This window comes from Otolemur garnettii, unplaced genomic scaffold, assembly GCF_000181295.1.
Source record: "Otolemur garnettii isolate 467f Iridium unplaced genomic scaffold, OtoGar3 scaffold00121, whole genome shotgun sequence".
Taxonomy (NCBI): Eukaryota; Metazoa; Chordata; class Mammalia; order Primates; family Galagidae; genus Otolemur; species Otolemur garnettii.
This window is the reverse complement of record NW_003852516.1, coordinates 563916-576306: the sequence shown is the minus strand read 5'-3', so window position 1 is coordinate 576306 and position 12391 is coordinate 563916. Positions and strand designations below refer to the sequence as shown.

Sequence of the window (12391 nt, the reverse complement as noted above, 5' to 3'; positions counted from 1 at the left end):
CAATTCATGACTGGATTAAGAAAATGGTTTCTTCACGTTTCCTATTGAAGAAAATGTTCCCCTTTCCTTGAGAAGAATGGCTTTGTTTAGAGTGTTTTTTTTAATTTATGAAGTTCACTCTTTTATATTCCTTTCTATAATATTCTTGGTCTTTTTTTTTTTTGGCATAAGGTACTTATTTACACATGGGTCTTGCAGTTCACAGGATGTGTATGACTTGGTTAGGCATTTGTCCTTATAAAAATTTCAATGCAAACTCTTCTTGATAGCTTTTATCAATGTCGGCATGAATTCCGCTGGGAAAAGCCTGTGTCCAAACCTATAGGCTACTCTGTGTAGACTTTTTACTTGCCTTAATGACTATATTAAACAGCACAATTTTATATTTATGTTTGAATTCAACATCAAGTTTTAAGTGATTTCTTTAGTCCCATTGTAATTGGAGTTATATTTGGGCAGTATCTTTGCTCTTGAGTTTTGGGGCAACTTAGAAGGAGCCTGGGGCGAGTTTTGTTACTGCCTTCCCAGAGCTCAGAAACTCTCACCTGGATTTAGCCACATGAGGAATTTACCTTTGTTCCAGGACAGCCTTTGCAAAAAAATAAAGACAGAATTGCCTGTGATCAGCTAAGCAAAGTGAGATTGCTGTGTCAATTCTTAGGTTTGCCAGTTTTTATGTTGATCTGGACTTTTATGAAGGAAGTGGTAGAAGACCTTCTGCTGAGGGTTCCAATTATTGATCACCTTGAGACAGAATGGCACTGCTGAGTGTTTTAGCAAATCTCAGCCTGGATGGAGGAGGGAGCACCATGCCCGTGAGGATGTGTCCAGTGGTAGATCAGATCTGTGGTTCTTATGGATAATAAGTCAGTTTCTTATGGAACCTCATGCTGTTTAGTGAGACTTGGATCGTAAGTAAATGTCACAGGGGATTGAAAACCTTTTCTTTCAGTTTAGTTCTTTAAATTATTTCACAATTTAAAATCTTGAACCGCAGTGATATTTTAAAATGTTTATGTAATTATAACTGGCAAAGCCCGTACTGGATAGAATTGCCAGTGATCCCCATTATGGGATAAAAATTGGGGTCATTTTGTGTGACTAAAGTAATTCTAATAATCATCAGGCTTATCTCTTGTATTTCTATGTTCATTCCTTAGAGAACCCGTATATGTTCAGAGTTACTCTCCTGCCAAATCTTCTTCTCCTTGGCTTTCATCTGTATTTTGAACTTAATACTCACAAGTTCAGAGACATTAAAGGTTGTGTTCTTTTTGGGTAAAATTATATTTGATATTTACAACTTGAGGTACTGCTATTTGAGCAGTGTCCGAAATTTAACTGTGCAACTCTTAAAAGATTGAACAACTAAACCAAGTAGGGGAGCTGAAGAGATTTTGGTTGAAAAAGAAAAGATGGCAATGACTTTTGCAGGCTTTTCTAATGAAAGGTACTTGCATTTGAACAAATGGTACTTAGGTTCTTTGGGAGGGAGCTCTTCCTGCCTTATGCTGATATGCTGCCCCTTCTGTTTACATTGATACAGAAGGTTAGGTATCAATGTAAAGTTATGGAAGTTATGGACATAATGTGGTAAAAGCATATACACTCCTATCTTACTCAACTCATTTCCCTGTAAAAAAGAAGGCACATCTGCATGTAAAATCCCCACTCCAATTTTGTGTAAGGTTTCTGTGACATTCAAGACTGGCTGTGGCTAGGCATGGTGACTCGCACCTGTAATCCTAGCACTTTGGGAGGCTGTGGCATGTGGATCGCCTGAGCTCAGGAGTTCAAGACTAGCTTGAGCAAGAGTGAGACATCCATCTCTACTAAAAATAGAAAAAAATTAGCCAGGCATTATGGCAGGTGCCGGTAGTCCCAGCTACTTGGGAGGCTGAGGCAACAGGATAGCTTGAGCCCAAGAGTTTGAGGTTACTGTGAGCTATGATGCCATGGCACTCTATGGAGGACAACAAAGTTAGACTCTGTCTCAAAAAAAAAAAACAAACAAAAAACAACTCCCTGAATTCCAAAAAGTAGAAAGCTACCTTTCCAAACCCAGGATAAGAACTCTGTGATATATAAGCCTTGAGGGGAGAATCCTCTGGGGCAAGATGGGGCACATATTCTTTGTTCTTGTTGATGTAGAACCTACTTATGGCCTTCAAAGAACAGCTAAAAATTGGCTCTTGGTTGTTTCTGCTAATTGGCAATGGGAGCACTCTGTGACTCAGACAGCTATGGCAGGACCTCAGAGGAACATTTGGACTTTAGATAGGTCCAAGATCATCACCATTTTTCTTTCCTTCAAATCCTCAGATTCACAGATTTCAGTGTCTGCCCATGGGCCCAGAGATAAACTCGATCTGAGTTTGATTTAGCTGAGTATTTGTAAATAGATTCCACAAACAGGAAGAAAAAAAAGAATGGATAAGAACAGTTAGTGCCTTCTTATCGTATCTAACGTTGGAGCACCTTTCAGAGTGACATTTGAAACCTAATCTTGCTGGCTTCATGTCAGTCTGGTATGGATCTTCTTGTAGAAATCTCCATATTAAACTTACAATCGAATAGAGCTAAAAGATTGTACTAAAGAACCATGGAAGTATCACTGCAGGGCCTTGTCATTTTTTAAAATGTAAAATAACTACTCTGTCGATTTTCTGTTTACTTGTCATGTCGGGTCAATAATGTGTTTAAGGAGAAAGGGAGACAAAATGAGTAATTTTAAAGTCGATTTCTCTACTGAAATTCTTTCTCCCTTGAACATTTGCTTTATGAGCAGTGACAACTTGTAATGTTTTGCTGTAAAGAAAAGTCCCCTTTTAAGTGTTCCTTGTTTGTGGCATAGTGGCGGGTAGGTGGAACAGGCCTGGAGTATGCGCTGTTCATCAAGAAAATGGCACAATGCATATTTATATGCCACGGAAAACAGAGTGGGCGTTGATGACATTTGTAGTACTAGAGCTGTGACAACATGCCCTGAACTGGTGCCTGTCGTAAATGTTAACTGAAACTTAGAACTTTACTTTGAAAATCAAATCACTTTTTCATGAAAATAAAATCATTTTTCATTAGTTGATTCATAAATGAATAAGGCCGGGTACCCCTGGAAATTCATTTCATTCTATCACTGTAAAAATGGTAAGATACTGTTGTGGTGGTTGATTTTGTATTTCAGACTTTACACTTGACAGTATGTTTACAACTAACCCACCCTGGCTGTGGACTGAGTTCTAGCACTACTTATATGCCAAGTACAGGGCTAGACAAATTCAAAAGAGAAGTAAGCTCTTGAGATTGACAGTGTAGAGTTCTCTTTGCCTAGGTCTTGACAGGTATAACTCATCTTTTTGAGCAACAGCTATCTGATTGGACAGCAAGAGTGAAGACTAGAATCCAGGCATTTTGACTTGGAAAAAGCACTAATTCTGTGTTTGTGAAAGCAAATCCTTATTACCACAATACACTACTTATATGGCATTTTGTAATTGGAGATCAGAGTATAATTTTAACATAAAAGTTTTTAGATCTTAGTAGTTAACTATAATTTAACTTTCCAAAAGTTAGAAGAGAGGATTTTGAATGTTTACAACCCAAAGAAATGATAATTGTTTGAGGCATTTGGATGTGCTAATTACCCTGATCTGATCATTAACATATTATATATGTTGAAATATCACTCTATATCCCCAAAATATCCAGTTATTATGCATCAACTAGAATAAAGTAAAAAAAGAAATATGCAAATGAATAAATTAAACAAATAAAATCTATGTCAATTCAAGAATACCACATGTTAGGAATATGCCCTAAATATTTTATGGCAGACCATTAAACTATTTTTCGAAGAATTATTTGAAGCTATTAAAGTGAATTTGGAAAATCATAAGTATTGAAGGAAGAGGGGGAAAAAGTTTTTAGATTTTAAAATGTCTTAAAAATTAACATGTTTGGATAAACATTTTAGTGGAGTGACATTCTTATGATGTGAACATTTTCATTAAATGGAATCCTTTTACTAAAAAATGGGAAGATAGAGTCTTGATCTAAAAATAAAAAGACAAATACAGGTTCCAAGCCATTTGAAGTCATTAGGACTTAAACCTCGTAAATAGTGGTGCTCTTAAACAAGTTCTATTTGGAGTGCTGTTGTGCTAGCTTTGAAGAAAAAAACTGTTTTTGAGTTTTTACTTTTTCTCTTATCATAGATACCAGATGGTTTGCACTTAGTCCAGTGAACCAAACAAAAAAAGAGCAGACTTTGCATAAAATTTCTGTTGATAGTGCATTTTATCTGCACTGTGAAATGGATCACATGAACTTTTGGAATAATGAATAGCATATTTACATTATTCTGATTTTTTTCTTTTGCTGCAGAGTACAAGAGAAATGGGAGGGATAAACAACCCAGCGTTGTCGCTTTGAGTTACTCTTGTAAATTATTTATGTTATTTTCTTTCCTTCATTGCTAACTCTAAATATTTTACATGCCCTGTCTACTTTTAAAAATACATTGTTCCAGCGACTGAAGGCACTGTTTAACTTACTGAACTACTGGTAATTGCAGTAAATTCATTTTTATAAGGATTTTAAACCTCAAGCAAAGCCTGAAGGACCCACATCATTTCTCCATTCTACTGGTAATTACAGTAAATTCATTTTTATAAGGATTTTAAACCTCAAGCAAAGCCTAAAGGACCCATATCATTTCTTCAAACCCAGTTTTGAAAGTATTTAGTACTGAATCTATTATTGGACTTTGTATGGATGGGTCATTGCTGGCCTTTTCATCATTTTTAGGTAACTCTTGCGGTGTCCTAGAGGTGAAAGGAGAAGGTGACGGAAGCCTGAGACAGGCACTGTTATTACTCAGTGGAGATATCTCTGCTAGTGGTGATGGCAGATACCAGCTGTAGTTGGTGTCTAATAGTAACTGAAAGTTCAAGTCATCTGTTTGAAGAATGGGGCTTTGTCACTTTTTTTTTTTTTAAACAGTCTGACTTTGTCACCCTGGGTAGAGTGCTGTGGCATCATAGCTCACAGCAATCTCAAACTCTTGGGCTCAAGTGATTCTCTTGCCTCAGTCTTCCAAGTAGCTGGGACTACAGGCACCCTCCACACTGCTTGGCTATTTTTAGAGATGAGGTCTTGTTCTTGGTCAGGCTGGTCTTGAACCCATGAGCTCAGGCAGTCTTCCTGCCTCAGCCTCCCAGTATCACTTTTTTTTTTTTTTTTTTTTTTTTGAGACAGGGTCTTGCTCTGTTGCCTAGGTTAGGGTGCAGGGGTATCTTCAGCCACAAGACAGAAATCATATTATTTAATCTTAGGGTCTGAATTGGCTAATTCCCTTCTAACTAAAGCAGGTTCCACACAATTTCTAAAACAATTGCCTCCTTTTTAAGTAATGACAGAAATCTGTCATCTTTAATGTGGCAGCTTCTTACAGGTAGGATCATTGATTATTAGGATGTCTGCATTTTACTGGGTCAATACCTTATTCTTTATATTCTTTTATATTACATTCTTTGTTGTTAATTTTGTCTTCTAGAGTAAGTAGATGAGGTCATTGTCTTCTTATACCTTACTATTCACGTATTTTTAAAAAATTCTCATCTCCTGTCTCAGGCTTTTTTCCCCAAGAGCAAAAAGAAGCTAAATATAGAAAAACAGTAGAACCTGCAAGTTGGCCACCTCCCTACATGGACCACCTCCCTAAGACCTAAGTTTTATAGACCAGACATGCACCCCATGTCCATGTCCACACAGTAGGCCTCCTTCCTTATGTTGACCAATTTGTTTGGTCAATCTCTGTGTGTTGACCAATTTGTTTCAATTCCTTGGGTGATCAGCTCACAGAAGTTCTAGGGTAACGTCAACTTGCATCACCAAAACTCCTTGCTAATTCGCCATTTTTCTTGTGCATTTATTCCTTGTGATGTCTGTTTCAAAGATGAGAGGACTGAGACTCCAATGACTTGTCCAGATACAGGCGGCTGGTAATTAACTGCCAGAGCTTATTCTCTCTTGGGAACACAGCTCCCCACCCCCAACCCCACCCCCCTCCCCAGTCCCCCCCCCCAAACACCCCACTCATCATGTCCAAGCACCTGCAGTTTCTTTAATTGGTCTCCAGACCTCTCATTCCATCCCAGTCAATCCTGATCACTCTTTTCTAGACATACTTCATCAGCGTTTAAGAAGATGATAATGGCTATAGCCAAGCATCCATTCATTCAGGAAATACTTGACTGCTTGCTGTATGCCAAGCACTCCAGGTGTTGGGTATACACCAGCAAACAAATTGGTCAGACAAATCCCTTCCCTCGTGAAGTTGACATTTTGAAGGTTTACTTTGTGGCTCAGGCCCCTGTCCCCTCAACCAACGCCGAAGTAGGAAATAAGAAGGGAGAGTTGGAAAAGTGTTGTTATGGAGTTAAAGTGGGAATTCTGTATGAAAACTTCAAATGATGGATCAAATATGTATCTTGTAACTCTGGTGGCTTCTCCCTTTCCGTCACTTCAAACACACTTCCATTGGTGAATCAGGAAAATAATGTTAACTTTAACTCAATTCTATTCCTTTATTTCAAGGCACAATATGAGGCCACAGAAAAACTTGGCAATAAAAGGGAAAGGTTCCTGATACTATCAGAAGTCTTTTAGACTAAAACCCAAGCAAAATGAAAACACAAAAGATGTGAGCTGGAGGGCCAGAAAACTTTGTTCTGAAGTAAGTTTTGAATTCAGAAATATGGAGAGAATTGAGCATGTTTGATGTTTGAGATTAGGAATGAACTGGATAAATTGTAAAATGTATGCAAGTGTGGGTGATTATATATTGGGTTCATAGTAGTACTGAGTACATTGGATACTTTTTCTTCCATATTGTATATAAAAACAGCACATTGTACTCCATAAATGCATTAATGTACACCGTTATGATTTATAAAGGAAAAAAAAATGCATGCAGCGTTTTAGGAAATGTTACATAATTTCAGTGAAAGCAGTAAAAATCTTCAAATCTTCAGTTTTTATATTAAATCACTAGAGATTTTTGTAGCTAAAATAATGAATTTTAATATTACTTAAGTAACATTTAAGTAATATTAAAAGTCATTACTTTTTTGGCTTAGTGCCTGTGGCTCAAGTGGCTAAGGCGCCAGCCACATACACCTGAGCTGGCAGGTTCGAATCCTGCCCGGGCCTGCCAAACAACAATGATGGCTGCAACCAAAAAATAGCCAGGCGTTGTGGCAGGCACCTGTAGTCCCAGCTACTTGGGAGGCAGAGGCAGGAGACTCGCTTGAGCCCAGGAGTTGGAGGTTGCTGTGGCTGTGATGCCATAGTACTCTACCCAAGGGGACAGCTTGAGGCTCTGTCTCAAAAAAAAAAAAAAAAGTCATTACTTTTATTTAATAATTTTTAAAATTATTTTTAAAATAATTTTTATTTTGCAAAAATATTTTTAATAATTAAATATTAGAATATTTAATACATATCTAAGTCCTGGTGTTTATCTAGGTATCTTTGTCATTAAAAATTGATTTTCTGGCTCGGCACCTGTGGCTCAAGCGGCTAAGTTGCCAGCCACATACACCTAAGGTGGCAGGTTCGAATCCCCAGCCCAAGCCCGCCAAACAGCAATGATGGCTGCAACCAAAAAATGGCCAGGCACTGTGGCGGGCGCCTGTAATCCCAGCTACTTGGGAGGCTGAGGCAGGAGACTCGCTTGAGCCCAGGAGTTGGAGGTTGCTGTGGGAATGATGCCATGGTACTCTACCCAGGGGGATAGCTTGAGGCTTCGTCTCAAAAAAAAAAAAAAAATTGATTTTTTGAGGCAGCGCCTGTGGCTCAAAGGAGTAGGGCACTGGCCCCATATCCCAGAGGTGGCAGGTTCAAACCTAGCCCCGGCCAAAAACTTCAAAAAAAAAAAATTTTGATTTTCTTTGTCACTTACATTCTAATAACTATTAAATTTTCAGTTTTAAGGCAGTAGTGGTTCATGAATTTGAAAAGTTAGAAATCTATCAGAGATGAAGTTTTAAAATTCCAAAGTCCTTTGAATATATTTTTGGCAACATTTTGATGATGACCTTCACATTTTCTTTCATCAACTGAGTGTTAAGGGGCTGCCGAGAGCCTGGGAACAGCTAGAATTCAGAGTTTCTCTTTGCTTCTGGGTTATGTGACATAGAGGAAAGGGCATGGAGCTCGGAGCTACACAGCCCTTGGGTTCAGATCTGGCTCTGTGCCTTTCAGAAGTTACTTAACATCTGTGAGCCTCAGCCTCATCATCTGAAGATGGGACATGTCCCCTGAGGTGGTCCTGAGGATGAACTAATGTATGTGAAGAGCCTGCAACATAGCGAGAGAGCAATCAGTTGTCTCAGTTATTAAGTTTCATTTTCATTTCCCAAAGTCTGGAGTAGAATGGCCTTGCTTAAAAAATGGAATCCCTTTTTCTCTTCATGTGGTAGTCTTAAATACTTATTTCTTTCTCTTTTCTTTCTTTCTTTTTTTTTTTTTTTGGCACAATATCCCAAACTAAAGGAAATAATATCCTGCCACTCCATCGATTTGTGTTCCTCTTCAGCATGCTATATTGAGTTAGCTGACGTAATCATTGGCTAACATTGGCTTTTAACCAAGCGGGGGTGACAAGTTTCTTTCCTAATGAAAGGCACGCTCTGGATAGGATTTCACCTCAATTTAGAATGTGTCCTTCGTAACTGGACTATTTATTGGTAGAGAACTGCCTGTGCTTCACTTTCTTGGATCTGGTCATTAACAGTTTGCTCATCAGAGCACCCAGTTTTCTCAACCCAGTGTTCACTGTGGGGAGCTATGAACTGTGACATGTAAATTTCATGCTTGTCTCTTGAGATGGTGCAAACCAGTCAAAAACTTCAGTGGCTACATCAAAATAAACCATTAACAAAAAATAAATTTACTCTCATTATAAGACTTCATATCATTGCCAATTATGTCCTGTTATGGAGGATATAATTGATTTTGTGTCCTGACATTGATATATGCTAGTATCTTGGTTTACTTGGGTAGCTGTGAAAAAATATCATAGACTGGGGGCTTAGACAGCACACATTATTTTTCATAGTTCTGGAGGCTGAAAGGCTCAGATTAGGGTTCCAGTGAGGACTCTTTTCCTGGGTTGCAGATGGTAACCTTCTTGCTGTGTCCTCACACCATGGAGAGAGAGAGTGTGACAGTTTCAGGCTCTTTCTCTTCTTCTTTTTTCTTTTTTGAAATAGAGGTAATATCTTGCTATGTTGCCAAGGTTGAATTCCAACTCCTAGGTTCAAGTGATCCACCCCACCTCAGCCTCCCAGGCAACTGGGATTGCAGGTGCATGCCCCTGGCTCTTCCTTATCTTATCAGGACACTAATTCTGACATGGGGGCCCCACTCACATGACCTCATCTACCCATAATTACCTCCCAAAGGCCCTATCTTGAAATATTATCACAGTGGGAGTTACAACTTAATGTAAATTTTGTGGGGAACACATTCAGTCCATAACAACTAACTAGTACATAACTTCTCTAGGCTTTGGTTTCCTCATCTGTACATGAGAGATAATAAAAGTACCTTCCTCATAGATTGTTAGGTAGTTGGGTTAATAGAAGTAATCCACTTAGCCTAGCTCCTGAAACCTAGTAGGCCCTTGATAGCTCTCAGTAGCAGTGCTAGAGGTAAAATTCATAGCGATGGTTGGATATTTGTATATATGAACATGTCTCATTCCAGGAATTTACCAAAACTATACTTAAGTTTTAAATTGGTGACTGAATTGTTTTTAAGTGGTATTAATGAGAGTCTCTTTCTTTTTCCATATTCCTGCTGCCATTTTCTCTTCCCAGCATAACTGAGTTTTCTGTTTCTGGATCCAATGCCTTTCAATTGTGTCCTTTCAGGTCAGCCCTCCACTGAGGCTGCGGTCATTTCTGCCTCTGGCCCTACCTTATTTCCATTTGCCTGTTGGCTCCCTAATCTTTGCTTCTAGCCCTTTCAACTCTTAGAATCTTCCTCTTTTTAAAATTTTTTCCGGCTCAGCGCCTATAGCTCAACAGGCTAAGGCACCAGCCATGTACACCTAAGGTGGCGGGTTCGAATCCCCAGCCCGGACCCGCCAAACAACAATGACAGCTGCAACCAAAAAATAGCCGGGCGTTGTGGCGGGCGCCTGTGGTCCCAGTTACTTGGGAGGCAGAGGCAGGAGACTCGCTTGAGCCCAGGAGTTGGAGGTTGCTGTGAGCTGTGATGCCATGGCACTCTACCCAGGGGGACAGCTTGAAGCTCTGTCTCAAAAAAAAAAAAATAAAATAAAATAAAATTTTTTCCTTGCTACTACTTCTGGTCTCCCTCATTCACTTCAGGATCACTTTGAAAGATGAGGGTTCCTCTGGGTCTTCTAAATAAAGGTGGCCAAGTTCCTAAGACAAATGTTCACATTCAGCTTGTCACACTCTTTCTGATTGATTAAAATATTCCCTACGATCTCTTCTCCATCAAACCTTCCAGGATGACCCAAGAAAAGCACCCCACTGCTGCTTTTCCCAGTGAACCCTGGGAATGGATTCAACATTGTTACCGACCAATAGAGCATCTGATTGAGTGAAACATTCCCCAAACAAGTTGGGAAATGAAGAGTCTTCTGTAAGAAGGAATTCGTGGTTATCAGAGTGAAACATATATATTAAAGCTAGATTATACAGTAGAATCTCCATAGTTGGCCACTTCCCTCTAGTGACCATCTCCTTAAGTTGACCCAGTTTTCACAGACTGAACAGCTTCTGCACATACACAATGGAACTTCCCTATGTTGACCACCTCCACGTGTTGACCGGTGTGTTATAGTCCCTCTGGGACATTAGATGCCCCCATGAGCAGCTGTGTTATTACCTCCCTGTTTGCAAATTTCCAAGTCTTAAAGAGAGGATATATTTTTAAGTAGATTTGAAATCAACTTTTTATTCAGTTTAGTTTATTTTAGACTTCAGTACTGGCAGTGACCAGAGAACTGTTATATAAAAATTTACCTTCCGAGCAAATCAATTTCTGTTTTTTTTTTAAACTTTATTCAAATTAATATGAGGGTACAATATTTAGGTTACAGTGTTCTCACTTCCAGGGTAAAGTTCCTTTTGTAGAAGAGCCCCTCACCTGGGGGGTGTTATACACCCTCACAACGTTACATTGGGTGAGATCCCACCTCCTGCCCTCCTTCCTTCTGCCAAACGTCCTCCCCTTTCCCCTCCAGTTTCCTCTACCCCCAAACTGGACTATAATAGTGTTTTATTGTTCTCATGAACATGTAATTGTTCTGTGTTGATTTCATATTGCTATTGAGTACATCAGATGTTTATTTGTCCATTCTTGCAGTAGTTTACTAAGAAGAATGTATTTCAACTCCATCAAGGTAAATGTTAAAGATGTCAAGTCTCCATCTTTTTTAATGGCTGAATAATATTCCATGGTATGCTACAATATGGAATGCTTCACGGATTTGTGTGTCCTCCTGTGCAGGGGCCATGCTAATTGTCTCTGTCATTCCGGTTTTAGTATATGTGCTGCTGAAGCGAGCACCAGATCAATTTCTGTTAAACTACCTTTAAGTCATTTAAATTTTTAACCTAGAACTAAGATACATGTTACCAAAATGACCGTTTGTAAGCCTGTTTCAGGCTTGGCATTTTTGACATTTAGTTCTAGGCACGCTGTTTCTGACCTGTTAGTTTGGGGAAAGTCTTGGTTAAGGACGTTTCATCCGCTCTGATCCCTGCCTGCCATCCACCAAGTACTTTTGGAACCCTGCTTCTGGCCCAGACCCCACTGTAACGACAGCCATAGCAAGACCTAGCCCAGAGGGGAGCCAGGAACCCCAGAAAAGGGCTTTTCACAGGGAGACACGGCACCGGGCTGTGGCCTCTTTTTAGCCTTCTAACAGCAAGTATGTCGCCAGCAAGGGGTGCTGGGATACACTTGGCTGAGAAGGAAATTCCAAGAGAAGACTCCTTGACGAAAACCCAGCTCTGGTGTCCCTGCCCGAATGATGCCTTGCTAGCATATAGCCAGTTGTAAAAGGAAAAAAATCAAACCCAAACGCAGAAGCAAGTTTCTTAATGCTTTGATTTCCCTAGTTAAAGTTTTTGCTTAAGCAACTTCTGCTTATTGTGTGGAAGTGATTGCAATTTTAATTGTGGTATTGAAGTCATCTGTAACATTGCTTTTTTGTGTGTGTGTAATTTTTTATTTTTATTTTTTTACAGTTTTTGGCCAGGACTGGGTTTGATCCCACCACCTCTGGCATATAGGGCCGGTGCCTTACTCCTTTGAGCCACAGGCGCCGCCCTGTAATTTTTTTTTT

The 12391-nt window shown here is 39.4% G+C and overlaps 1 protein-coding gene and 1 non-coding gene across 3 annotated transcripts in view; one reads left to right on the top strand and one right to left on the bottom strand.

Annotated features, from left to right (window-relative positions):
- SLC7A2 (solute carrier family 7 member 2) overlaps window positions 1–12391 on the top strand; it is a 56395-nt gene that overhangs the window by 8434 nt on the left and 35570 nt on the right. The gene's annotated exons all lie outside the window — the stretch shown is intronic.
- On the bottom strand, window positions 11507–11610 carry LOC111727754. Its single transcript, XR_002775227.1, has one exon. It is a non-coding gene; the product is annotated as a U6 spliceosomal RNA (small nuclear RNA).